Genomic DNA, 25,084 nt, shown 5'->3' with positions numbered 1-25,084 from the left:
TTTCTGAGTAAACACAACAATTCATTCATTCATTTTTTCATTTATTCATTCATTCATTCATTCATTCATACATTCATATATTTATTCATTTTGGTTCAGGAGTATACTGTAACGGGTCTGGGAGGCGGAACCTCTGAGATACTATACAAGGGGGCGGTCCTTGTAAGGGAGCGGGTGGCGACCAGGCAGGCAGTCACAGCAGGTGACCGGGACAGTCTCTGGAAGAACGGGCAGGAGGTCACGGCAAGTGACCGGGGCAGTCTCTGGATGAACGGGCAGATGGTCACGGCAAGTGACCGGGGCAGTCTCTGGGTGAACGGGCAGATGGTCACGGCAAGTGACCGGGGCAGTCTCTGGGTAAAGGGTTGGTATGACCTGTGGCGGCTGATGGTAGACGTGAGCTCCCAGGTGAGCAGGCGAGAGTCTCTGGATAAACGGGTGGTCACAGCATGTGACGGCGGAGCCTCCAGGAAGACCAACAGACAGGCGGCAGATGAGCGCTCCCAGGTGAGCGGGCAGGAGTCACTGGACAGGCAGGTGGTCACAGCACGTGACGGCGGGGCCTTCAGGTAGGCTAGCAGGCAGGTAGCAGATGTGTGCTCCCAGGTGAGCGGGCAAGCTGGTCCTTAGACAGACTGACAGGAGTTGTAAGGCAGACCGTCGGACCTCAGGCTAGCAGGCAGGTAGCAGAATATCAGGCAGGAATAAGACAGCAAGCTGGCAGGAATCTGGCAGGTATCTGGCAGGTAACTGGCAACGGGACCTGAGGGCTGAAGCAGAGTGGTGAACAGTGCAACAACATTGCTCGGGCACCTCCATTTTGGAGGAGGTGCCTTATATATGGTGAAGTCCTCCGGCCATTGGCCGGGGACTCCTTAGGACGGCGCGCGCGGCCCCTTTAAGAGGGAGGGAGAGCGCGCGCGCCCTAAGCACAGTGGCCGGGAAGGAGCGCGCGCTGCCAGCAGAGCGGGATGAGGACGCCGGGCACGGAGCAGAGAGGTGAGGGGAACAGCGTCCCTGCCTAGCAGAGTTCAGGGACGCCGGCACTACAGTACCCCCTCTTTAGGCCCCCCCTTTTTTAGGCCAGACAGAAATTTAGCAAGGATGAGCGGGGCATGGATGTTCTCCCGGAGCTCCCACGTTCTCTCCTCAGGACCAAACCCCTTCCAATCTACTAGAAAAAAGGTCTTTCCTCTTACCCTTTTGGTGGCAAGAATGTTCTCTACCTCAAACTCGTCCTCAGCAGAAACCGGAGCAGGAGGCGTACCTGTAGACTTGGAAAAAGAGTTAAGTACCACAGGTTTGAGGAGAGATACATGGAAGGAGTTAGGGATCCATAAGTTGGCCAGGAGTTTCAATTTATAGGCCACCGGGTTGATCTGACTGATGACCTCCAGAGGGCCGATGAACCGAGGCCCTAACTTGTAAGAAGGTATCTTGAGTCGGACATATTTAGATGAGAGCCAGACTTTATCTCCAGGATGAAATTGTGGAGGATCCAGGCGTTTTTTGTCAGTGTATCTTTTCATCCGTTCGGACGACTGAAGGAGTGCGGATCGGGTACTCTCCCAAATGGAGGAAAATTTGCTAACGAGAGATTCCGCAGCCGGGTTGTCCACAGAGGTGGAGACAGGAAAAGAAATCCGAGGATGCTGACCGAAGACTACAAAAAACGGGGATTTGGAGGAGGATTCGCTCTCGTGATTGTTATAAGAGAACTCGGCCCATGGTAGGAGATCCACCCAGTCTGAATGATGGGCATTAACGAAGTGCCGGAGGTAACTGGTCAGGTTCTGATTGATCCGCTCCACTTGACCATTGGACTGTGGGTGGTAAGCGGAAGAGAAGTCCAGTGTGACGTCTAGCAGTTTACAAGTGGCTCTCCAGAAGCGTGAGGTGAACTGTACCCAACGATCCGACACGATGTGGAGGGGCAGGCCATGAAGACGGAAGATGTGATGAATAAAGTCTTTAGCTAGCTCGGGTGCAGACGGGAGGCCTGGCAGGGGAACGAAATGAGCCATCTTGGAGAAGCGGTCAGCGACCACCCAAATGACCGTACAACCGGCAGAGACTGGGAGGTCAGTTATAAAGTCCATTGCTATATGCTGCCAGGGGGCAGCAGGTACAGAAAGCGGAAGGAGGCGACCGGCTGGCAGATGTCTCGGAACCTTGTTGCGGGCGCAGGACACACAGTCAGAAACAAAGTCTATTACGTCCTTGTGCAGGGTAGGCCACCAGTAGTGCCGGGTAATAAGCTGGAGGGTCTTTTTCTGGCCGGCGTGGCCAGCCAGTTTAGACGAGTGACCCCAGTGAAGGATCTTCTCCCGATCAGGTACTGATACGAACGTCTTTCCGGGAGGGAGACGATTTAGACTCACGGGAGCCACCTGCATTACTCTGGCGGGATCGATGATGTGTTTCGGATCTTCCTCGAGATCAGACACCAGAAAGGATCGAGACAAGGCGTCCGCCTTGACGTTTTTGTCAGCCGGGCGAAAATGAAGAACAAAATCAAAGCGAGCAAAAAACAAGGACCACCGGGCTTGGCGCGGGTTAAGTCTCTGGGCATGCTGGAGATAAGCCAAGTTCTTGTGGTCAGTGTAAATTATTACCGGGTGAAGAGCCCCCTCGAGCAGGTAATGCCACTCCTCCAATGCCAGTTTGATGGCCAATAACTCTCGGTCTCCTATGGAATAATTGCGCTCTGAGGAGGAGAAGAGTTTAGAGAAGAAGTCGCAAGTTACCATCCTCCCGGAAGATGATTTTTGAGTAAGTACCGCTCCGGCTCCAGAGGAGGAGGCGTCAACTTCCAGGAAGAACTGCTTGTTGCCGTCCGGGCGATGCAGCACCGGGGCGGAAGAGAAGGCCTGTTTTAAGGAAAGAAAGGCCTCCTCTGCTTCGGGCGGCCACTCTTTGGGATTAGTACCCTTACGGGTGAGCGCGGAAATTGGGGCAGTCCGGGAAGAGAAGTGCGGTATGAAGAGGCGGTAGTAGTTGGCGAAGCCCAGGAACCGCTGAATGGCCTTCAACCCCTCCGGTTGAGGCCATTTCTCGATGGCAGACAGTTTCTCTGGATCCATTCGTAGGCCGGTCTGAGAAATAATGTAGCCCAAAAACGGAAGCGAGGTCTGCTCAAAGAGGCACTTCTCGTATTTAGCGAAGAGGTGATTCTGCCTGAGCCTGAGCAGGACCTGACGAACGTCACTCCGGTGAGTCTGGAGATCCGGAGAGAAGACCAAGATGTCGTCCAGGTACACCACTACGCAGGAGTAGAGAAGGTCCCGAAAGATGTCATTGACCAACTCTTGAAAGACGGCAGGAGCGTTACAGAGACCAAAGGGCATTACCAGATATTCATAGTGGCCGTCCCGGGTGTTGAATGCCGTCTTCCATTCATCCCCCTGACGGATACGAACCAGGTTGTACGCCCCACGGAGGTCCAGTTTGGTGAAGATTCTAGCCCCCCTCAGACGATCAAATAACTCCGGAATGAGCGGAAGGGGCTTACTTATTCTTCACCGTGATCTGGTTAAGGCCTCTATAGTCTATACAGGGACGGAGAGAGCCGTCCTTCTTTTTGACGAAAAAGAAGCCTGCTCCCGCCGGGGAGGTAGATTTCCGGATGAATCCCCTGGCCAGATTCTCCTCAATATATTCGGACATCGACCGGGTCTCAGCAGCGGATAATGGATAAATGCGCCCACGGGGAGGAGTAGTACCGGGTAACAGGTCGATAGGGCAGTCGTATGGTCTATGAGGGGGTAGTGTCTCTGCCTCCTTTTTATTAAAGACATCAGCATAAGACCAATAAGGAATCGGAAGTCCAGGTAGATTAGCTGGGGTAGGAGAAGGACTGACGGGATGGACGGGAACCAGACAGGTCTTATGGCAGTCCTGTCCCCAGCGAAGGACTTCTCCGGTCTGCCAGTTAAGCACGGGTGCATGTCTCTGGAGCCAAGGTAGACCTAGCAAGAGGGCGTGAGAGAGTCCAGGCAGAACATGAAAGGAGATACTCTCAGAATGCAGCATTCCCACCTGCAGAGTAATGGATTCGGTGATGAGTTGGATGGGGCGTGGTAAGAGACCCCCATCCACGGCAGCAACAGACAAGGGTACAGCCAGAGGTTTGGTGGGGATGCGGTATTTCTCTACCAGGGACTGTGAAATAAGATTCCCGGCTGCTCCAGAGTCAAGTTGGGCTAGTTCGAAATAACGGTTCTCCCCGCAGACGATTGAGACTGACAGCAGCAGAGATGGAGAGGATTTATTCTTGTCTAGGTCGACCTCTCTGAGCGAACCTAGACACAGGCATTTCCCGACCTCTCCGGGCAGGCACGGATCCGGTGCTCCTTACTGCCACAGTAGAAGCAGTTCCCCTCGGCACGGCGTAAGTCCTGACGGGTTTTGACCATCTTGGTCTGGTCGACCTGCATAGGCTCAGGAGAGTGTAGCTGGGGAGAGACGGAGGGAGTGACGGGTTTCTGAAAAGTAGGAGCTAGACGTGGAAACCTCCTCTCACGGGTGACCTCTTTGGCACGCTCCAGGAGCCGTAGGTCAATCCGGGTGGCAAGAGTTATTAGGTCATCGAGAGTGGTAGGAATGTCCCGACCGGCAAGTTCATCTTTAATACGGCCGGACAGACCCTCCCAGAAGACGGATACCAGAGCGTCGTTATCCCAGGCCAGCTCCGAGGCAAGGGTACGGAACCGTATGGCATATTGGCCCACGGTGAGACTTCCCTGACGGAGGCGTAGCAGTGATGATGCGGATGAGGTCTTCCGTCCGGGTTCGTCGAAGACTTTCCGGAAAGCCGTGAGAAAGGCAGGCAAGTCGGACACCAGGGGGTCTCCTCTCTCCCATAGAGGATTTAGCCAGGCCAGGGCCTCCCCGGTGAGATGGGACATGATGAAGGCAATTTTGGCCCGGTCGGAGTTAAACTGGTGGGACAGGAGTTCAAAGTGCAGGGTGCACTGATTTATGAAGCCCCGAGCCTGGGCGGAGTCGCCTCCGAAGCGAGGAGGTGCAGAAAGCCGGGGTCCGGGGTAGGAAACCATGGTATTAGTGGGCAGCGGAGCTGCCGGATTGCGAGTCATGGCAATGGCGGAGGTTACTGGCGGAGCAGTCAGTGTCCAGGTGAGAATTGACATTCCGCAGGTGACCCAGGATGGACTCCTGTTGGGACCTCTGACGGGACAGTACATGACACAGGTCCGAGAGCGAGGGAGCTTGGGTGCCACCGGGTTCCATGGCCCGAGCAAACTGTAATGGGTCCTTGTAAGGGAGCGGGTGGCGACCAGGCAGGCAGTCACAGCAGGTGACCGGGACAGTCTCTGGAAGAACGGGCAGGAGGTCACGGCAAGTGACCGGGGCAGTCTCTGGATGAACGGGCAGATGGTCACGGCAAGTGACCGGGGCAGTCTCTGGGTAAAGGGTTGGTACGACCTGTGGCGGCTGATGGTAGACGTGAGCTCCCAGGTGAGCAGGCGAGAGTCTCTGGATAAACGGGTGGTCACAGCATGTGACGGCGGAGCCTCCAGGAAGACCAACAGACAGGCGGCAGATGAGCGCTCCCAGGTGAGCGGGCAGGAGTCACTGGACAGGCAGGTGGTCACAGCACGTGACGGCGGGGCCTCCAGGTAGGCTAGCAGGCAGGTAGCAGATGTGCGCTCCCAGGTGAGCGGGCAAGCTGGTCCATAGACAGACTGACAAGAGTTGGAAGGCAGACCGTCGGACCTCAGGCAAGCAGGCAGGTAGTTGATGTGCGCTCCCAGGTGAGCGGGCAAGCTGGTCCTTAGACAGACTGACAGGAGTTGTAAGGCAGACCGTCAGACCTCAGGCTAGCAGGCAGGTAGCAGAATATCAGGCAGGAATAAGACAGCAAGCTGGCAGGAATCTGGCAGGTATCTGGCAGGTAACTGGCAACGGGACCTGAGGGCTGAAGCAGAGTGGTGAACAGTGCAACAACATTGCTCGGGCACCTCCATTTTGGAGGAGGTGCCTTATATATGGTGAAGTCCTCCGGCCATTGGCCGGGGACTCCTTAGGACGGCGCGCGCGGCCCCTTTAAGAGGGAGGGAGAGCGCGCGCACCCTAAGCACAGTGGCCAGGAAGGAGCGCGCGCTGCCAGCAGAGCGGGAGGAGGACGCCGGGCACGGAGCAGAGAGGTGAGGGGAACAGCGTCCCTGCCTAGCAGAGGGCAGGGACGCCGGCACTACATATACATTCTTTGATATTATTGGTTTAATAAAGATATAAAAACTTGTTTTTTCAAAATACACTGACACCTATTGGTTGGAAAAGGTAATTACACCTATGACATAAAAATGTTCTATCATATGGAGAACTTGATTGATAATGAATTATTATCTATTATTGTTTATTATTCCAAACATAATTTATTTTAATATTTTGATAATAATTAGATGGATATTACTGATTGCTATGGTACGCTGTGATATTATAGGTTAGGAAAAACTGCCAGATTTGGTATCAGATTAGGGAATGAAGACTTCAATCAAGACATCGCAATTATGAATTCTATCTTAATAAAGACTTTTAATTTTTATAAATCAAAGAGATTCTCAAAAGTTACAAGAAGAAGCAACTGATATCCGGACGTCTCAGAAGGTAACAGATGTGAATGCTGAGTGTTATAATAGACTGTGTCCATTACATACAATACAATTCACACCACTTATCACCAGGATGGCAGAGGATGATGATCCTATATGTACTGTGTTGTGTTCAAGTTTCATCACGTTCCAGTGGTTTCTTATCACCTGCAACGCTTCAATGAAAGCTGGTGAACAGGTAATACCTGGCATATGTGTCCTGTATATAAAGGACTGAGTACTGGTTATGGTGCTATATAAAGCAGGAATTTTCAGTTAAAGTCCTTTTATTCTCAAAAAGGGGGAAATGTTAAATGGTTAATTATGGAAATTCATTTGGAATGTTAATCGATAATCATTTTTCTGAGTTCTATGCCTCAGCCATCGTGTCTAGATGACATGCGCTATTTGTGTGTGTATTTTTGGTTCACTACCATATGTAGAACAGGTGTCCATACGACTGGCTATAAAAGCCCATGGTACAGAAAGGGGGGGCTCTCTTGCTCTGCCCACCCCACAAGACACAGAATCTTCATGCTGAGAAGCAGATGACATGTAGGCCTGGACACATGCTGGACAAAGACATGATTTACCAGCCAGGATCCAAGGAAAGATGGGTGAATCTCAGCAATTAAACAATTAAGCTAATTATGGACAAATGGACAATTACTTTATAACTAATTATTGTATGTACCTGCTGCAATCTGATTCTTTTTAATGGACAATCCAAGAATAAATAGATACATTTTTTTATAAGAATATCGTGATATTGATACTTTGAGAAGTCCTCAGAAAAAAAAGATAATACAGGAAGAGTATTATTTTACAGTCTCCCATCCAAGTACTAACCAGGCCCTACCCTGCTTAGCTTCCGAGATCAGATGAGATCAGGCGTGTTCAGGGTGGTGTGGCCGTAGGCAGAGACATGCCTCTCACTTGCTGCTGAAGGCTAAACCCTTCATCGCGGTAATGTGACAGAAAGAGCACGCTGGACCCGTAACTTGGGGGCGGAGCGATACGTCCAGGGGTGAATGAAGGAAGAGGGTGAGATGGTTGCCAGTGACTTTGAGCTGCTCTTCAGGGGGGAGGGTCATGTTGTCTGCAAAGGTCTTCTGCTTAGGGTTACCGGTGATTGCCTCCAGCCACGCGGGAGACGCTGGTCCTGGTGAAAAGGAGCCTAGTATTAACCGGTTCAGGACCGCCCACTGTACATAAACGTCGGCGCTGCCTGGGCTCTGTGCAGCGCCGACGTTTAAAAACAGTGGTTTTTCCCGCAGCGCTCAGGACCCCCAGGGTCCTGCTAGCGCTGCGGTACTGGTTCAGAGCGATAGCTCTGACATGTGGCATCATGGGGACCTGATTGGATCAGGTCCCCATGATGTTAACCTGTTCCTATCTTCTATATGCCGCGATCCATAGCGATCGCGGCATTTAAAAGATAGGGACAGCCGGTGGTCGGCGATCGGGACCCCCCACATACCTGTCAGCGGCGGGGATCCCGGTGCTGTGACCTCTGACATCATCGAGACCTGATTGGCTCAGGTCTCGATGATGTCAGCGTCACACCAGCCAATCAGAGACATCACCAGGGAAGTTTGTTTTAGCAACAAACTTTCCCGGGCGATCTGCCTGATAAATGCAGTTTCTCCTCCGATCTCAGTGAGAGAGCAGAGGAGAAACAGTGTGACAAGAGCTGTCAGCCTTGCCACTGTGAAAGTAAAAAAAAAAATAAAATAAAAAAGAAAGTAAGAGTTAGGGTTAGTGAGTCTGTCAGATCAGTCAGTCCTGTCAGATCAGTCCAGTCAGATCTGTCAGTCCTGTCAGATCTGTCAGTCAGATCTGTCAGTCCTGTCAGATCTGTCAGTCAGTCAGTCCTGTCAGATCTGTCAGTCAGTCCTGTCAGATCTGTCAGTCAGTCCTGTCAGTCCTGTCAGATCTGTCAGTCAGTCAGTCCTGTCAGATCTGTCAGTCAGTCCTGTCAGATCTGTCAGTCAGTCAGTCCTGTCAGATCTGTCAGTCAGTCAGTCCTGTCAGATCTGTCAGTCAGTCAGTCCTGTCAGATCTGTCAGTCAGTCAGTCCTGTCAGATCTGTCAGTCAGTCAGATCTGTCAGTCAGTCAGTCCTGTCAGATCTGTCAGTCCTGTCAGATCTGTCAGTCAGTCAGTCCTGTCAGATCTGTCAGTCAGTAAGATCTGTCAGTCAGTCAGTCCTGTCAGATCTGTCAGTAAGTCAGTCCTGTCAGATCAGTCAGTCAGTCCTGTCACATCAGTCAGTCAGTCCTGTCAGATCAGTCCGGTCAGTCCAGTCCGGTCCCGTCCTTTCAGTCCGGTCCGTTCAGTCCAGTCAAAAAATATAAAAATAAAATGGCCCGTCAGACTTATACCGCAGAGGAGGTGTATGCCCTGCTGTGTTCTGACACTGATGACAGCGCAATCTCAGATGGAGATATGGATTTTGAGGGCTTTAGTAGCGGCGACACTGAGAGCCCAGAAATGAGCAATGATTCTGTTCCATCCTCAAGCCCAAGGACCAGTACAGCAATAGGGGCAAATAGCGCTACTGGAGAAACGTCTCCAAATCAGGGAACACTGCCCAGTACAAGCGCTGTCCCTGCTACTAGTGAATTGGCGCACGCCAGTGTACAAGGGGCGTTGCCACATGATCTAGCATTTCCCAGATGGGAGGCTTCAGATTCGGCTGCTCCATTCAGCCCTGATTTCAATGCCATTCCTGGTACAAATGTGGAGGTGGAAGATTTTGGACCAATTCATTTTTTTAATTTGTTTTTTACAGACAGCTTGCTAGAGCATATTGCCGTGCAAACAAATTTATACGCGTCCCAATTCATAAGCCAGAATCCCCGATCTTACTATGCTAGGGCAAATTTATGGACACCAACTAATGTCCCGGAAATAAAAAAATTTTTAGGACTTACATTTGCCATGGGGCTTGTTGAAAAACCGAGCATTCGATCCTACTGGTCCAACCACCCTGTTCAAGCCACCCCTATGTTTTCAGTCATTCTGCCTAGGACCCATTATGAAATGCTCATGCGGTTTTGGCATTTTAACGACAATAGTCAATGTCTGCCCAGAAATGCCCCAGAACATGACAGGTTATATAAAATTAGACCCATCATTGAAAATTTGTCAGAAAAATTCTTAAGCCTCTACACCCCAACACAAAATATTTCTATAGACGAGTCCCTTGTAAAATTCAAAGGAAGACTGCACCTCAAGCAATTTATCCCATCTAAAAGGGCAAGGTTTGGAATAAAGCTCTATAAAATGTGCGAAAGTTCAACCGGATACACATCCGCTTTTCGCATATATGAGGGGAAAGATAGCCAACTAAACCCACCAGGATGCCCTACTTATCTGGGGACATCTGGAAAAATTGTTTGGGAGCTGATAAGTCCATTTTTTCAAAAAGGCTACAATCTATATGTGGACAATTATTACACCAGCATACCCCTATTTAAAAGTCTGGTTGAACACAACATCGGGGCTTGTGGGACCATCCGTAAAAACCGTCTAGGGTTTCCACAACCATTGGTCAACCAAAAGTTTCAAAAGGGGCAGTCAGGGACTGTACGCAACGGAGATCTGCTTGCCCTGAAATATAGGGATAAGAGGGATATTTTTGTCCTCAGCTCGATCCACACAGATGCCACAAGGGCCACTGTAGAACTAGGATCCACCACTCCGAAGCAAAAACCTGTGTCAGTCATTGACTACAAGAAACACATGGGGGGTGTGGACCTTGCAGACCAGGTTCTACAGCCATACCAGGTATCAAGAAAGTCCTATACCTGGTATAAAAAGTTGGTTATTTATTTGTTTCAGGTGGCCACATACAATTCTTTTGTGTTGTACAAAAAAGCAGGAAATTCAGATCCTTTTCTTGATTATCAAGAAAAGGTAATTGAAAATCTTGTCTTTCAAAGTGTTAGCCCCGCTCATCCATTAGAATCTGAGGATGTGAAAAGACTCACTTAGCGACATTTTATTGCACTTATTCCAGCAACGGAAACAAGAAGGAACCCCCAGAAAAGATGTTGTGTATGTACTAAGAGAGCAATGAGGCGTGATACCCGCTACTATTGCCCACAATGCCCATCATTGCCAGCCTTATGCGTCACTGACTGCTTTAAAATCTTCCACACAGAACCACGTTTTTAAACTGTAAAAATGTATCCCAATTTGTCATTCAAACATTTGGTTCATTTAGTGAATGACACATTCGAGTAGAGCTCACTTAATTTCCAGGGGGGGTTCTCCAGAATCTAAACCTTCCATTGCGTGCTTGTTTCTGGAAATCATACATTGAGTTAAAATGGTCACTAAACCCATAGATGAATTCCCAGAGGGGTTTCATTTCCAAAATGGGGTCACTTCAGGGGGGATTCTTTAGCTCTGGTACTCTGAAAAGTGCCAGAACAGCATAATCCCCCCTGAAGTGACCCCATTATAGAAATGACACCTCTGTGGGAATTCATCTATAGGTTTAGTGACCATTTACCTATCTACTTATTTTCCCACCACTAGATTAATTTATACAGAGGAGTAGATTGTAAAATTCGGTCACTTGTTGTGGGCTTCCTCTGTTTAGGCACCTCAGGGGCTCTCCAAATGCAACATGGCATCCGCTATCCATTCCAGTCAAATTTCCATTCCAAAAGTCAAATGGCGCTCCTTACCTTCCAAGCCATGCCGTGCGCCCAAACAGTGGCTTTGCACCACATATGGGGTATCAGCGTGCTCAGGAGAAAATGCACAACACATTTTGGGGTCCATTTTTTCTGGCTGCCCCTGTGAAAATTAAAAATTTGAGGCTAAAGTAGCAGTTTTGTGTTAAAAATGTGTTTTTTTATTTTCACACTTCAACATTATAAAATTCTGTGAAGCCCCTGGGGGTTCAAGGTGCTCACCACATATCTAGATAAGTTCCTTGAGGGGTCTAGTTTCCAAAATGGGGTCACTTGTTGGGGGTTTCCTCTGTTTAGGCACCTCAGGGGCTCTCCAAATGCAACATGGCGTCCGCTATCCATTCCAGTCAAATTTCCATTCCAAAAGTCAAATGGCGCTCCTTACCTTCCAAGCCATGCCGTGCGCCCAAACAGTGGCTTTGCACCACATATGGGGTATCAGCGTGCTCAGGAGAAATTGCACAACACATTTTGGGGTCCATTTTTTCTGGCTGGCCTTGTGAAAATTAAAAATTTGAGGCTAAATTAGCAGTTTTGTGTTAAAAATGTGTTTTTTTATTTTCACACTTCAACATTATAAAATTCTGTGAAGCCCCTGGGGGTTCAAGGTGCTCACCACACATCTAGATAAGTTCCTTGAGGGGTCTAGTTTACAAAATGGGGTCACTTGTTGAGGGTTTCCTCTGTTTAGACACCTCTGGGGCTCTCCAAATGCAACATGGCGTCCGCTATCCATTCCAGTCAAATTTCCATTCCAAAAGTCAAATGGCGCTCCTTAACTTCCAAGCAATGCCGTGCACCCAAACAGTGGCTTTGCACCACATATGGGGTATCAGCGTGCTCAGGAGAAATTACACAACACATTTTGGGGTCCATTTTTTCTGGCTACCCTTGTGAAAATTAAAAATTTGAGGTTAAAGTAGCAGTTTTGTGAAAAAAAGTTAAATGTTGATTGTTTTCTTCCACATTCCAAAAATTCCTGTGAAGCACCTGAAGGGTTAATAAACTTCTTGAATGTGGTTTTGAGCACCTTGAGGGGTGCAGTTTTTAGAATGGTATCACTTTTGGGTATTTTCTGTCATAAAGGCACCTCAAAGTCACTTCAAATAAGATGTGGTCCCTAAAAAAAATGTTTTTGTAAATTTTGTTGTAAAAATGAGAAATCGCTGGTCAATTTTAACCCTTATAGCTTCCTAACAAAAAAAAATTTTGGTTCCAAAATTGTGCTGATGTGAAGTAGACATGTGGGCAATGTTATTTATTAACTATTTTGTGTGATATATCTCTCTGATTAAAGGGCATGAAAATTCAAAGTTTGAAAATTGCAAAATTTTCAAAATTTTCGCCAAATTTCCGATTTTTTCACAATCAAACGCAAGTGATATCAAAGAAATTTTACCACTATCATGAAGTACAATATGTCACAAAAAAACAATCTCAGAATCAGGGGGATCCGTTGAAGCGTTCCAGAGTAATTACCTCATAAAGTGACAGTGGTCAGAATTGAAAAAATTGGCCCGGTCACGAAGGCAAAAACAGGCTCTGGCGCGAAGTGGTTAAAAGTAAAGAAGCAACAATGCTGGAGGCCCACGGTGATCAGAAGGATGTTGGTATTTTGCAGAGATGAAATAGCGCAAGAGAGAAAGCAAATGAAAAAAAGAAAAGAGAATGAATGTGTGCACTTGTGAAAGGGAATGGAAAAAAGTCATAGAAGAGAGTGCCCCTGCTGGTGGAAGGAAGGAAAAGGCAAATGCCTACAGCACCTGGTATTCCCAGGTGGTCTCCCATCCAAATACTAACCAGGCCCAACCTTGCTTAGTTTCCAAGATGAGACAAGATCAGGCGTGTCCAGGGTGGTGTGGCCGTAGGCAAAGACCAGCCTCTCATTTGCTGCTTTTCTACTTTGACGTCTGGCTGCCGGCTGCCCTTTCCAGTGCTCAGCAAGACCAGGTCCTTTTGTGCTTTCCCTTCTCTTCAATTTTTTTTGCTGGCTTCCTTAAAAGGTCTTGTAGACACAACGCCCCACTCAGAGCCGCTGAGCTCACTGATCGGCTGCAGCGCTGTCGATGGAACGTCAGCTTCACGGCCAATGCCACAGGCCGGGAGCAGAGGCGAGACTCACCGGTAGACCTGGGTAGGGTGAGTAGAGCGCGGATAGTTGCTTTCTAATAGCCTGCAGCCGGGGATTAACTTTTAATGAAAGGGAACAATCCCTTTGACTATCTGCAGCACGCCACAACTAGGAAGCGCACTCTCACACACAAGCCAGCATGCACACGTGCTCGCACGTGACAACACCCCCTATCTGCCCCTATGCGTCAGACTCTCCTGCCTGTTTTATGATTTCATGGCCCTAGCAGGAATCACCCCCCCCTCCCCAATTCCTTCCGCACCTTCCTTGCCTTCCTTGCACTGAGGTTAGTTCTTTGTCAGCCGTCTGGCTTGGTTACACAAGCTTCTTGGCAGAGAAACATGTTACTTCTGCTGGCCCTCGCTAGGCGGCCGGCATCCAAAACCTTCCCTGGGCACCTGCTGTAAGCCTGGCACCTTCACGGCCCCGGTTGCTTTTAATGCCATCATTTCCACACGGCGAGCTGCGGATTCAATAGGCACTCCTAGCCGTGGCAAGGAGCTCGGTTTCAGGCCTGCGTGGTAGCGTACTTAGCTGCCAACTGGCTCAGAGGCCTTGGGGCTTCCATCATCTAAATTACTTAAGGTCGGTGTCCGGCAAGGCGCCGTTCCATGCTAGCCGAGCAGGGCAGTAGGGCAAAACGTCATCAAAATGGTCTACAGCACCCGGTGTTCCCAGGAGGTCTCCCATCCAAGTACTTTTTGAGCCCAGCCCTGCTTTTCTTCCGAGATCAGACGAGATCAGGCGTATCCAAGGTGGCATGGCCAGTAGACGCTGCTCGATCCATCGCCCGGCCAGCCTTTCTCAGGATCACTTGGTGGCGAGCAATCTGGCCGTGACGGGGCGGGCTCCGAAGGGTCCATGCAAAGGCTGTGCCGTTCCTACAGGTGTGGTTTGTTTAGCAGTGATTCACCCGCCGCATCAGGTGTCTTCAAAAATAGCTCGGCGCAGGGTCTCCTGCAGGCTAAACCCTTCATCGCGGTAATGTGACAGAAAGAGCAAGCTGGACCTGTAACTTGGGGGCGGAGCGAGACGTCCAGGGGTGAATGAAGGAAGAGGGTGAAATGGTTGCCAGTGACTTTGAGTTGCTCTTCAGGGGGGAGGGTCGTGTTGCCTGCAAAGGTCTTCTGCTTGGGGTTACCGGTGGTTGCCTCCAGCCACCCGGGAGACGCTGGTCCTGGTGAAAAGGAGCCTAGTATTAAAAGTAAATAAGCAACAATGCTGGAGGCCCACGGTGATCAGAAGGATGCTGGTATTTTGCAGAGATGAAATAGCACAAGAGAGAAAGCAAATGAAAAAAAGAAAAGAGAATGAATGTGTGCACTTGTGAAAGGGAATGGAAAAAAGGCATAGAAGAGAGTGCCCCCTGCTGGTGGAAGGAAGGAAAAAGCAAAAGCCTACAGCACCTGTTATTTCCAGGCAGTCTCCCAACCAAGTACTAACCAGGCCCAACCCTGCTTAGCTTCCAAGATCAGACAAGATCGGGCGTGTTTAGGGTGGTGTGGCCCTAGGCAGAGACAAGCCTCTCTCTTGCTGCTTTTCTACTTTGAAGTCTGGTTGCCGGATGCCCTTTCCAGTGTTCAGCAAGACCAGGTCCTTTTGTGCTTTCCCTTCTCTTCAATTTTTTTGCTGGCTTCCTTAAAAGGTCTTGTAGACAGAACGCCCCACTCAGAGCCGCTGAGCTCACTGATCGGCTGCAGCACTTTCGACGGAACGTCAGCTTCACGGCCAATGCCACAGGCCGGGAGCAGAGGCGAGACTCACCAGTAGACCCGGGTAGGGTGAGTAGAGCGCGGTTAGTTGCTTTCTAATAGCCTGCAGCCGGGGATTAACTTTTATTGAAAGGGAACAATCCCTTTGACTGTCTGCAGCGCGCCACACCTAGGAAGCGCACTCTCACACACAAGCCAGCATGCACACGTGCTCGCACGTGACAACACCCCCTATCTGCCCCTACAACCTCTCCGTCACCATGCGTCAGACTCTCCTGCCTGTTTTATGATTTCAGGGCCCTAGCAGAAATCACCCCCCCCCCTCCCCAATTCCTTCCTTGCCTTCCTTGCACTGAGGTTAGCTCTCTGTCAGCCGTCTGGCTTGGTTACACAAGCTTCTTTGCAGAGAAACATGATACTTATGCTGGCCCTCGCTAGGCGGCCGGCATCCAAAACCTTCCCTGGGCACCTGCTGAAAGCCTGGCCCCTTCACGGCCCCGGGTGCTTTTAACGCCATCATTTCCACACGGCGAGCTGCGGAGTCAATAAGCACTCCTAGCCGTGGCAAGCAGCTCGGTGTCAGGCCTGCGTGAAGGCGGCGGGGTAGCGTACTTAGCTGCCAACTGGCTCAGAGGCCTTGGGGCTTCCATCATCTAAGTTACTTAAGGACGGTGTCCGGCAAGGCGCTGTTCCATGCTAGCCGAGCTGGGCAGTAGGGCAAAACGTCATCAAAATGGTCTACAGCACCCGGTGTTCCCAGGAGGTCTCCCATCCAAGTACTGTCTGAGCCCAGCCCTGCTTTGCTTCCGAGATCAGACGAAATTAGGCGTATCCAAGGTGGTTTGGCCAGTAGACGCTGCTCGATCCTTCGCCCGGCCAGCCTTTCTCAGGATCGCTTGGTGGTGAGCAATCTGGCCGTGACGGGGCGGGCTCCGAAGGGTCCATGCAAAGGCTTTGCCGTCCTTACAGGTGTGGTTTGTTTAGCAGTGATTCACCCGCCGCAACAGGTGTCTTCAAAAATGTCTCGGTGCAGGGTCTCCTGCAGGCAAAACCCTTCATCACGGTAATGTGACAGAAAGAGCAAGCTGGACCCGTAACTTGGGGGCAGAGCGAGACGTCCAGGGGTGAATGAAGGAAGAGGGTGAGATGGTTGCCAGTGACTTTGAGCTGCTCTTCAGGGGGGAGGGTCGTGTTGCCTGCAAAGGTCTTCTGCTTGGGGTTACCGGGGGTTGCCTCCAGCCACACGGGAGACGCCGGTCCTGGTGAAAAGGAGCCTAGTATTAAAAGTAAATAAGCAACAATGCTGGAGGCCCACGGTGATCAGAAGGATGCTGGTATTTTGCAGAGATGAAATAGCGCAAGAGAGAAAGCAAATGAAATAAAGAAAAGAGAATGAATGTGTGTACTTGTGAAAGGGAATGGAAAAAAGGCATAGAAGAGAGTGCCCCCTGCTGGTGGAAGGAAGGAAAAAACAAATACCTAGAGCACCTGGTATTCCCAGGCTGTCTCCCATCCAAGTACTAACCAGGCCCAACCCTGCTTAGCTTTCAAGATCAGACATGATCAGGTGTGTTCAGGGTGGTGTGGCCGTAAGCAGATACAAGTCTCTCACTTGCTGCTTTTCTACTTTGACGTCTGGCTGCCGGCTGCCCTTTCCAGTGCTCAGCAAGACCAGGTCCTTTTGTGCTTTCCCTTCTCTTCAATTTTTTTGCTGGCTTCCTTAAAAGGTCTTGTAGACACAACGCCCCACTCAGAGCCGCTGAGCTCACTGATCGGCTGCAGCGCTGTCGACGGAACGTCAGCTTCACGGCCAATGCCACAGGCTGGGAGCAGAGGCGAGACTCACCGGTAGACCCGGGTAGGGTGAGTAGAGCGCGGTTAGTTGCTTTCTAATAGCCTGCAGCCGGGGATTAACTTTTAATGAAAGGGAACAATCCCTTTGACTGTCTGCAGCGCGCCACACCTAGGAAGCGCACTTTCACACACAAGCCAGCATGCACACGTGCTCGCACGTGACAACACCCCCTATCTGCCTCTACAACCTCTCGGTCACCATGCGTCAGACTCTCCTGCCTGTTTTATGATTTCAGGGCCCTAGCAGGAATCACCCCCCCTCCCCAATTCCTTCCGCACCTTCCTTGCCTTCTTTGCACTGAGGTTAGCTCTTTGTCAGCCGTCTGGCTTGGTTACACAAGCTTCTTTGCAGAGAAACATGTTACTTCTGCTGGCCCTCGCTAGGCGGCCGGCATCCCAAACCTTCCCTGGGCACCTGCTGAAAGCCTGGCCCCTTCACGGCCCCGGGTGCTTTTAACGCCATCATTTCCACACGGAGAGCTGCGGAGTCAATAAGCACTCCTAGCCGTGGCAAGGAGCTCGGTGTCAGACCTGCGTGAAGGCGGCGGGGTAGCGTACTTAGCTGCCAACTGGCTCAGAGGCCTTGGGGCTTCCATCATCTAAGTTACTTAAGGTCGGTGTCCGGCATGGAGCCGTTCCATGCTAGCCGAGCTGGGCAGTAGGGCAAAACGTCATCAAAATGGTCTACAGCACCCGGTGTTCCCAGGAGATCTCCCATCCAAGTACTGTCTGAGCCCAGCCCTGCTTTGCTTCCGAGATCAGACGAGATCGGGCGTATCCAAGGTGGTATGGCCAGTAGACGCTGCTCGATCCATCGCCCGGCCAGCCTTTCTCAGGATCGCTTGGTGGCAAGTAATCTGGCCGTGACGGGGCGGGCTCCGAAGGGTCCATGCAAAGGCTGTGCCGTCCCTACAGGTGTGGTTTGTTTAGCAGTGATTCACCCGCCGCATCAGGTGTCTTCAAAAATGTCTCGGCGCAGGGTCTCCTGCAGGCTAAACCCTTCATCACGGTAATGTGACAGAAAGAGCAAGCTGGATCCGTAACCTGGGGGCGGAGTGAGACGTCCAGGGGTGAATGAAGGAAGAGGGTGAGATGGTTGACAGTGACTTTGAGCTGCTCTTCAAGGGGGAGGGTCGTGTTGCCTGCAAAGGTCTTCTGCTTGGGGTTACTGGTGATTGCCTCCAGCCACGCGGGAGACGCTGGTCCTGGTGAAAAGGAGCCTAGTATTAAAAGTAAAGAAGCAACAATGCTGGAGGCCCACGGTGATCAGAAGGATGCTGGTATTTTGCAGAGATGAAATAGCGCAAGAGAGAAAGCAAATGAAAAAAAGAAAAGAGAATGAATGTGTGCACTTTTGAAAGGGAATGGAAAAAAGGCATAGAAGAGAGTGCCCCCTGCTTTTGGAAGGAAGGAAAAAGCAAAAGCCTACAGCACCTGGTATTCCCAGGCGGTCTCCTATCCAAGTACTAACCAGGCCTGACACTGCTTAGCTTCTGAGATCAGGCCTGTTCAGGATGGTGTGGCCGTAGACAGAGAAAAGCCTCTCATTTGCTGCTTTTCTACTTTGACGTCTGGCTGCCGGCTGCCCTTTCCAGTGCTCAGCAAGACCAGGTCCTTTTGTGCTTTCCCTTCTCTTCAATTTTTTTGCTGGCTTCCTTAAAAGGTCTTGTTGACAGAAGGCCCGACTCAGAGCCGCTGAGCTCACTGATCGGCTGCAGCGCTGTCGACGGAACGTCAGCTTCACGGCCAATGCCACAGGCCGGGAGCAGAGGCGAGACTCACCGGTAGACCCGGGTAGGGTGAGTAGAGCGCGGTTAGTTGCTTTCTAATAGCCTGCAGCCGGGGATTAACTTTTAATGAAAGGGAACAATCCCTTTGATTGTCTGCAGCGCGCCACACCTAGGAAGCGCACTCTCACACACAAGCCAGCATGCACACGTGCTCGCACGTGACAACACCCCCTATCTGCCCCTACAACCTCTCCGTCACCATGCGTCAGACTCTCCTGCCTGTTTTATGATTTCAGGGCCCTAGCAGGAATCACCCCCCCCTCCCCAATTCCTTCCGCTCCTTCCTTGCCTTCCGTGCACTGAGGTTAGCTCTTTGTCAGCCGTCTGACTTGGTTACACAAGCTTCTTTGCAGAGAAACATGTTACTTCTGCTGGCCCTCGCTAGGAGGCCGGCATCCAAAACCTTCCCTGGGCACCTGCTGAAAGCCTGGCCCCTTCACGGCCCCGGGTGCTTTTAACGCCATCATTTCCACACGGCGAGCTGCGGAGTCAATAAGCACTCCTAGCCGTGGCAAGGAGCTCGGTGTCAGGCCTGCGTGAAGGCGGCGGGCTAGCGTACTTAGCTGCCAACTGGCTCAGAGGCCTTGGGGCTTCCATCATCTAAGTTACTTAAGGTCGGTGTCCGGCAAGGCGCCGTTCCATGCTAGCCAAGCTGGGCAGTAGGGCAAAACGTCATCAAAATGGTCTACAGCACCCGGTGTTCCCAGGAGGTATCCCATCCAAGTACTGTCCGAGCCCAGCCCTGCTATGATTCCGAGATCAGACGAGATCAGGCGTATCCAAGGTGGTATGGACAGTAGATGCTGCTCAATTCATCGCCCAGCCAGCCTTTCTCAGGATCGCTTGGTGGCGAGCAATCTGGCCGTGACGGGGCGGGCTCCGAAGGGTCCATGCGAACGCTGTGCCGTACCTACAGGTGTGGTTTGTTTAGCAGTGATTCACCCGCCGCATCAGGTGTCTTCAAAAATGTCTCGGCGCAGGGTCTCCTGCAGGCTAAACCCTTCATCGCGGTAATGTGACAGAAAGAGCAAGCTGGACCCGTAACTTGGGGGCGGAGCGAGACGTCCAGGGGTCTACAGCACCCGGTGTTCCCAGGAGGTATCCCATCCAAGTACTGTTCGAGCCCAGCCCTGCTTTGCTTCCGAGATCAGACGAGATCAGGCGCATCCATGGTGGTATGGCCAGTAGACGCTGCTCGATCCATCGCCCGGCCAGCCTTTCTCAGGATCGCTTTGTTATGATCTGCTACAGAGACTAAGGAAAGAAAGGAGATCTATCCCTACAATAGAACTAAGCTAGATCCCTACGATGTAACGGGGAACCTGATCCTGCGATCAGACCCGCTAAAGTCCTCGGCTAGTCTGAACGCAGACCTATAGATGTGAGGGAGGGATCCCTACAAGATCTAGGGACTGGGAAAAGTTGGACACCTCCTAGCAGAAATAGTAGAAGTCAAAGACAAACACACAACAAAAAGGCATAGGGGTCAGAAGACCTAGCAAAACTAACAGAGAACGGCAACAGAGCAACAAGCTAGCTCAACAGTAGTAAATACAAATGAAGTCCAGCAAAGCCAGGAGGGCGGAGCCGGATTAAATAGGCAAAATGGTCATGTGACCAGCAAACTAAAAAAAAACTAACAGGAGAGTTGTAACAGTACCCCCTCTTCTAAGAGGATCCTCCGGATCCCCTAGGCCCAGGCTTACCAGGAAACCTCCTGTGAAACGCTCGGACAAGTCTGGGGGCAGAAACATAATCCGCTTTCACCCATGAGTTATCCTCAGGTCCGAAACCCTTCCAAGCGACGAGATACTGCAAACTCCCTCTATACCGTCTAGAATTTAGGATGCGGGAAATTTCATATTCCCCGTCCTCCACCACCGGAGGAACAGTGGCAGAGGCGTCACCATCCGACACATCAGCTTTTTTCAACAGAGAAACATGAGACACCGGATTAATCCTCCAGGACGTAGGAACCTTCAGCCTAACAGCAGATTGGTTAACTATCTGAAGTACCTTAAAGGGCCCTACGAACTTGGGACCCAATTTTTTAGAAGGAATCCTCAATCGCAGATTCTTAGAGGACAACCAAACCATGTCACCAACCGCAAACAAAATCTCTTGCCGTTTCCTATCAAAGTACCTCTTAGATTTTTTGTTAGCCTCCTGAAGATTACCACGCACATCCGTCCAAACTCTCTCCAAATCACCGGAAAAACTCTCCTCCTCAGGCACAGCCGAAACCAATTTGGAAAATGACCCAAAAGACGGATGTCTCCCAGAACAACAAAAAAAAGGCGAACACCCAGAAGAAGAGGATGTATGGTTGTTAAGAGCAAATTCAGCAAGTGGCAGAAACTCAGACCACCCCTCTTGATTGTCTGCCCCAAAACAACGCAAGAACTGCTCAACATCCTGGTTCTTCCTTTCTGTCTGGCCATTAGACTCAGGATGATATCCGGATGAAAACGACAAATGAACTCCCAACCTGTCACAAAAGGCACGCCAAAAACGAGCCACGAACTGAGGTCCCCTATCAAAAATAATGTCAGTAGGAACACCATGTAGTCTGATAATCTCCTTGACAAAGGCCTTAGCGAGTGTCTTAGCGCAAGGCAGTTTGATGAAGGGAACCAAGTGACACATCTTGCTAAAACGGTCCATGACCACCCAGATGACCGTGAAACCTTCAGAGGGAGGAAGGTCAGTAATAAAGTCCATAGCCAGATGTGTCCAAGGTGCACTAGGAACCTCCAGAGGGCAAAGCAACCCCACAGCAGGAGCATGCGAAGACTTGGATCTTGCACACACAGTACATTGGCGCACCCACTTAATGACTTCCTTCTGCCATCCAGGCCACCAAAAACTGCGACCCACAAGTCTCTTGGTCTCAGAAATTCCTGGATGACCTGCCAACCGAGATTCATGACACTCAACAAACAAATCTCTCCTAAAGGTCCTAGGCACAAACAACCTCCCATGGGGAGTGTTAGATGGGGCATTCTCCTGTGCTTTAAGAATCTCATCCTCCAAAATGGAGTCCAAAGCAGCAATCACAACACCTTCTTGTAAAATGGTCTCCTCTTCCTCCTCAACACCGACCATGGGAGAAAAGCTGCGAGACAAAGCATCCGCTTTAACATTCTTGGTACCCGGGATGTAAGTAACGGAAAAATTAAACCGCGAGAAAAAAAGTGCCCACCTAGCCTGACGGGCATTCAAGCGCTTGGCAGCATCAAGATAGATCAGATTTTTATGATCAGTGAAAACCTGAATGGGAAATTCAGCACTTTCCAAGAGATGACGCCAGTGTTCAAATGCGAGTTTAATCGCCAGCAATTCCCGATTATCAATATCGTAATTAAGTTCAGTCTCGGAAAATTTTTTTGAAAAAAAGGCACAGGGATGTACTCCATCCTTGTTTTCCTGAGACAACACCGCACCAACCCCCACCGAAGAAGCATCAACCTCAGCCAAAAACGGCTTAGTCACATCAGGCTGCATAAGGATGGGAGCAGAGGTGAACCTCTCCTTTAGAAACACAAAAGCTTCAATGGCCTCAGAAGTCCACTGAACCGCATTAGCACCTTTCCTGGTGAGATCGGTCAGCGGTTTGACAATAATAGAAAACTTTTTTATGAATTTTCTGTAATAATTGGCGAAACCCAAAAACCTCTGTATCGATTTCAAACCAATAGGCCTAGGCCATTCCTGCACAGCTTGAACTTTAACCGGGTCCATCTCAAAACCTTCACTGGAGATAATGTAGCCCAAAAAACTAATTCTCTGTACAGCGAACTCACATTTCTCCAGCTTAGCAAAAAGCGAATTGTCCATTAATAACTGTAATACCTCACGTACGCTTCGCCAATGAGACTCCAGATCCGGCGAATAAATCAAAATGTCATCCAAATACACAACCACATTTTTGCCGATTAAAGGTCTAAGGATATCATTAATAAGATTCTGAAAAAATGCTGGAGCATTAGTGAGACCAAAAGGCATAACCAGATTCTCAAAATGACCCACAGGAGTGTTAAAAGCAGTCTTCCATTCATCACCCTCCTTCATGCGCAACAAATTGTATGCCACCCGGAGATCAATTTTAGAGAACCACTTGGACCCCACTAACTGGTTAAATAAATCAGGAATCAATGGCAGTGGGTAAGGATTGCGTACAGTAATTTTATTAAGCTTACGAAAGTCCAGACAAGGACGTAAACCGCCATCTTTTTTTTTTACAAAAAAAAATCCAACAGCCACAGGAGACTTGGAAGGCCTAATGTGACCGGCGGCCAAGCTTGTCTGTATGTATTCTTCCAAAGCCTTTCTTTCAGGAATAGTAAGATTAAATAAACGACTCTTAGGAAGAGTCGCGCCAGGGACAAATTCAATGGTACAATCATAGTCTCTATGGGGAGGCAAAACCTGCGACTCCTCCTCAGAAAAAACTCTCCAAAAGTCCTGAATAGGTACAGGCAATTCCCCTCTATCCACAGCAGCAATGCGCCCGTTACAACACTTGTCATAACACTTAGGGCTCCAGGACTTAATTTCATTGGTAGACCAATCCAGTACAGGATTGTGCAATTTTAACCAGGGTAGCCCCAATATTACTGGAGAAGGCAAATTATCCAATACCACCAAATCCAAATTCTCTTGATGAATACCATTAATAGTGAGGGGAAATTCACAGACCTTGTGAGTAACACTCTTCAAGGGAGAGCCATCGACAGAAACCACAGCAATAGGGGATGACAAAGTTTTAGGTTCTAATCTAAGTTTTTCCAAGAATCCCCCATCAATCACATTCAGAGTAGATCCACAATCCACAAATTCCCGAAATTCAATTAATTCATCCTGAGCAGCAGTAGTGGCAGATAGGAATACTCCCTTAGAATTTAAACAGGCAATACTAGCATGACTGACCATTTTTTTTTCTTTCTTCTTACGAAGCACACAGCTCTTAATAAAATGACCAGAATTTCCGCAATAGAAACACAAGCCTTCAGAAAGTCGGCGGTCTTTTTCCTGAGAGCGGGGTGCCATCGGATCTCCATTGTCAGCACAGAACCTCTCAGGACTCGAAGCTGACATAGCAGAGGATTTGCTCTCATTAACCCTTTCACGCAGTCTCCTGTCCACCCGTATAGCTAATTGCATTGCCTCCTGCAAGTTTCCAGGTGTGGGATAAGCAATCAGTAAATCCTTTACCCTTTCACATAGCCCTGCAAGAAACAAGCTTTTCAAAGCAGAATCGTTCCACCCCACCTGGGCAGACCACCGACGGAAGTGAGAACAATATTTTTCCACATTACCTGATCCCTGCCACAAACGTCTTAATTCAGACTCAGCAGATGAGACACGATCAGGATCATCGTACAACAAACCCAAAGCAGAAAAAAAACTATCCACTGATCTAAAGCACGGATCACTAGGTTGGAGAGAGAAGGCCCATCCCTGAAGATCTTTGCGCAAAAGTGACATTATGATCCCTATGCGCTGTGATTCATCACCAGAGGATCCGGGTCTCAAACGAAAATACAATAGACAAGCATTTTTAAAAGAAAAAAAATCTTGTTGTTTGCCAAAAAATAGATCAGGCAGACGTACCTTAGGTTCCACAAAATGCGCTCCAGAACAGCTACTCACGTGTTGTTGGAGCTTGGTCACCTCCAGAGAGAGTCCCTGCAAGCGTTGAGCCAAATCTTGCACCGAGACTATGATGGAAAACTGGAGGTCTTTTCTTAGAGAAATTTTTTTTTTTTTTTTTTTTTTTATGGCTGGAATTACTGTTATGATCTGCTACAGAGACTAAGGAAAGAAAGGAGATCTATCCCTACAATAGAACTAAACTAGATCCCTACGACGTAACGGGGAACCTGATCCTGCGATCAGACCCGCTAAAGTCCTCGGCTAGTCTGAACGCAGACCTATAGATGTGAGGAGGGATCCCTACAAGATCTAGGGACTGGGAAAAGTTGGACACCTCCTAGCAGAAATAGTAGCAGTCAAAGACAAACACACAACAAAAAGGCATAGGGGTCAGAAGACCTAGCAAAACTAACAGAGAACGGCAACAGAGCAACAAGCTAGCTCAACAGTAGTAAATACAAATGAAGTCCAGCAAAGCCAGGAGGGCAGAGCCGGATTAAATAGGCAAAATGGTCATGTGATCAGCAAACTAAAAAAAACTAACAGGAGAGTTGTAACACGCTTGGTGGCGAGCAATCTGGCCGTGATGGGTCGGGCTCCGAAGGGTCCATGCAAAGGCT

At 49.7% G+C, this 25,084-nt stretch overlaps 9 pseudogenes; all 9 read right to left on the bottom strand.

Moving 5' to 3' along the window:
• Window positions 1-13,073: 13,073 nt before the first annotated feature.
• Window positions 13,074-13,192, bottom strand: LOC141269299 (5S ribosomal RNA; annotated as a pseudogene).
• A 914-nt stretch (window positions 13,193-14,106) lies between these two features.
• Window positions 14,107-14,226, bottom strand: LOC141268327 (5S ribosomal RNA; annotated as a pseudogene).
• Window positions 14,227-14,847: 621 nt separating this feature from the next.
• LOC141268597 (5S ribosomal RNA) lies at window positions 14,848-14,966 on the bottom strand (annotated as a pseudogene).
• Window positions 14,967-15,900: 934 nt separating this feature from the next.
• Window positions 15,901-16,020, bottom strand: LOC141269594 (5S ribosomal RNA; annotated as a pseudogene).
• A 621-nt stretch (window positions 16,021-16,641) lies between these two features.
• LOC141269258 (5S ribosomal RNA) lies at window positions 16,642-16,760 on the bottom strand (annotated as a pseudogene).
• A 940-nt stretch (window positions 16,761-17,700) lies between these two features.
• LOC141267804 (5S ribosomal RNA) lies at window positions 17,701-17,820 on the bottom strand (annotated as a pseudogene).
• A 621-nt stretch (window positions 17,821-18,441) lies between these two features.
• Window positions 18,442-18,550, bottom strand: LOC141270274 (5S ribosomal RNA; annotated as a pseudogene).
• Window positions 18,551-19,491: 941 nt separating this feature from the next.
• Window positions 19,492-19,611, bottom strand: LOC141270002 (5S ribosomal RNA; annotated as a pseudogene).
• Window positions 19,612-19,879: 268 nt separating this feature from the next.
• Window positions 19,880-19,999, bottom strand: LOC141267754 (5S ribosomal RNA; annotated as a pseudogene).
• Window positions 20,000-25,084: the final 5,085 nt, after the last annotated feature.

This window comes from Phyllobates terribilis, unplaced genomic scaffold, assembly GCF_046119375.1.
Source record: "Phyllobates terribilis strain yellow unplaced genomic scaffold, ASM4611937v1 Scaffold_4__5_contigs__length_816908805, whole genome shotgun sequence".
NCBI classification, from domain to species: Eukaryota; Metazoa; Chordata; class Amphibia; order Anura; family Dendrobatidae; genus Phyllobates; species Phyllobates terribilis.
This window is presented reverse-complemented; position numbering and strand designations above follow the sequence as displayed.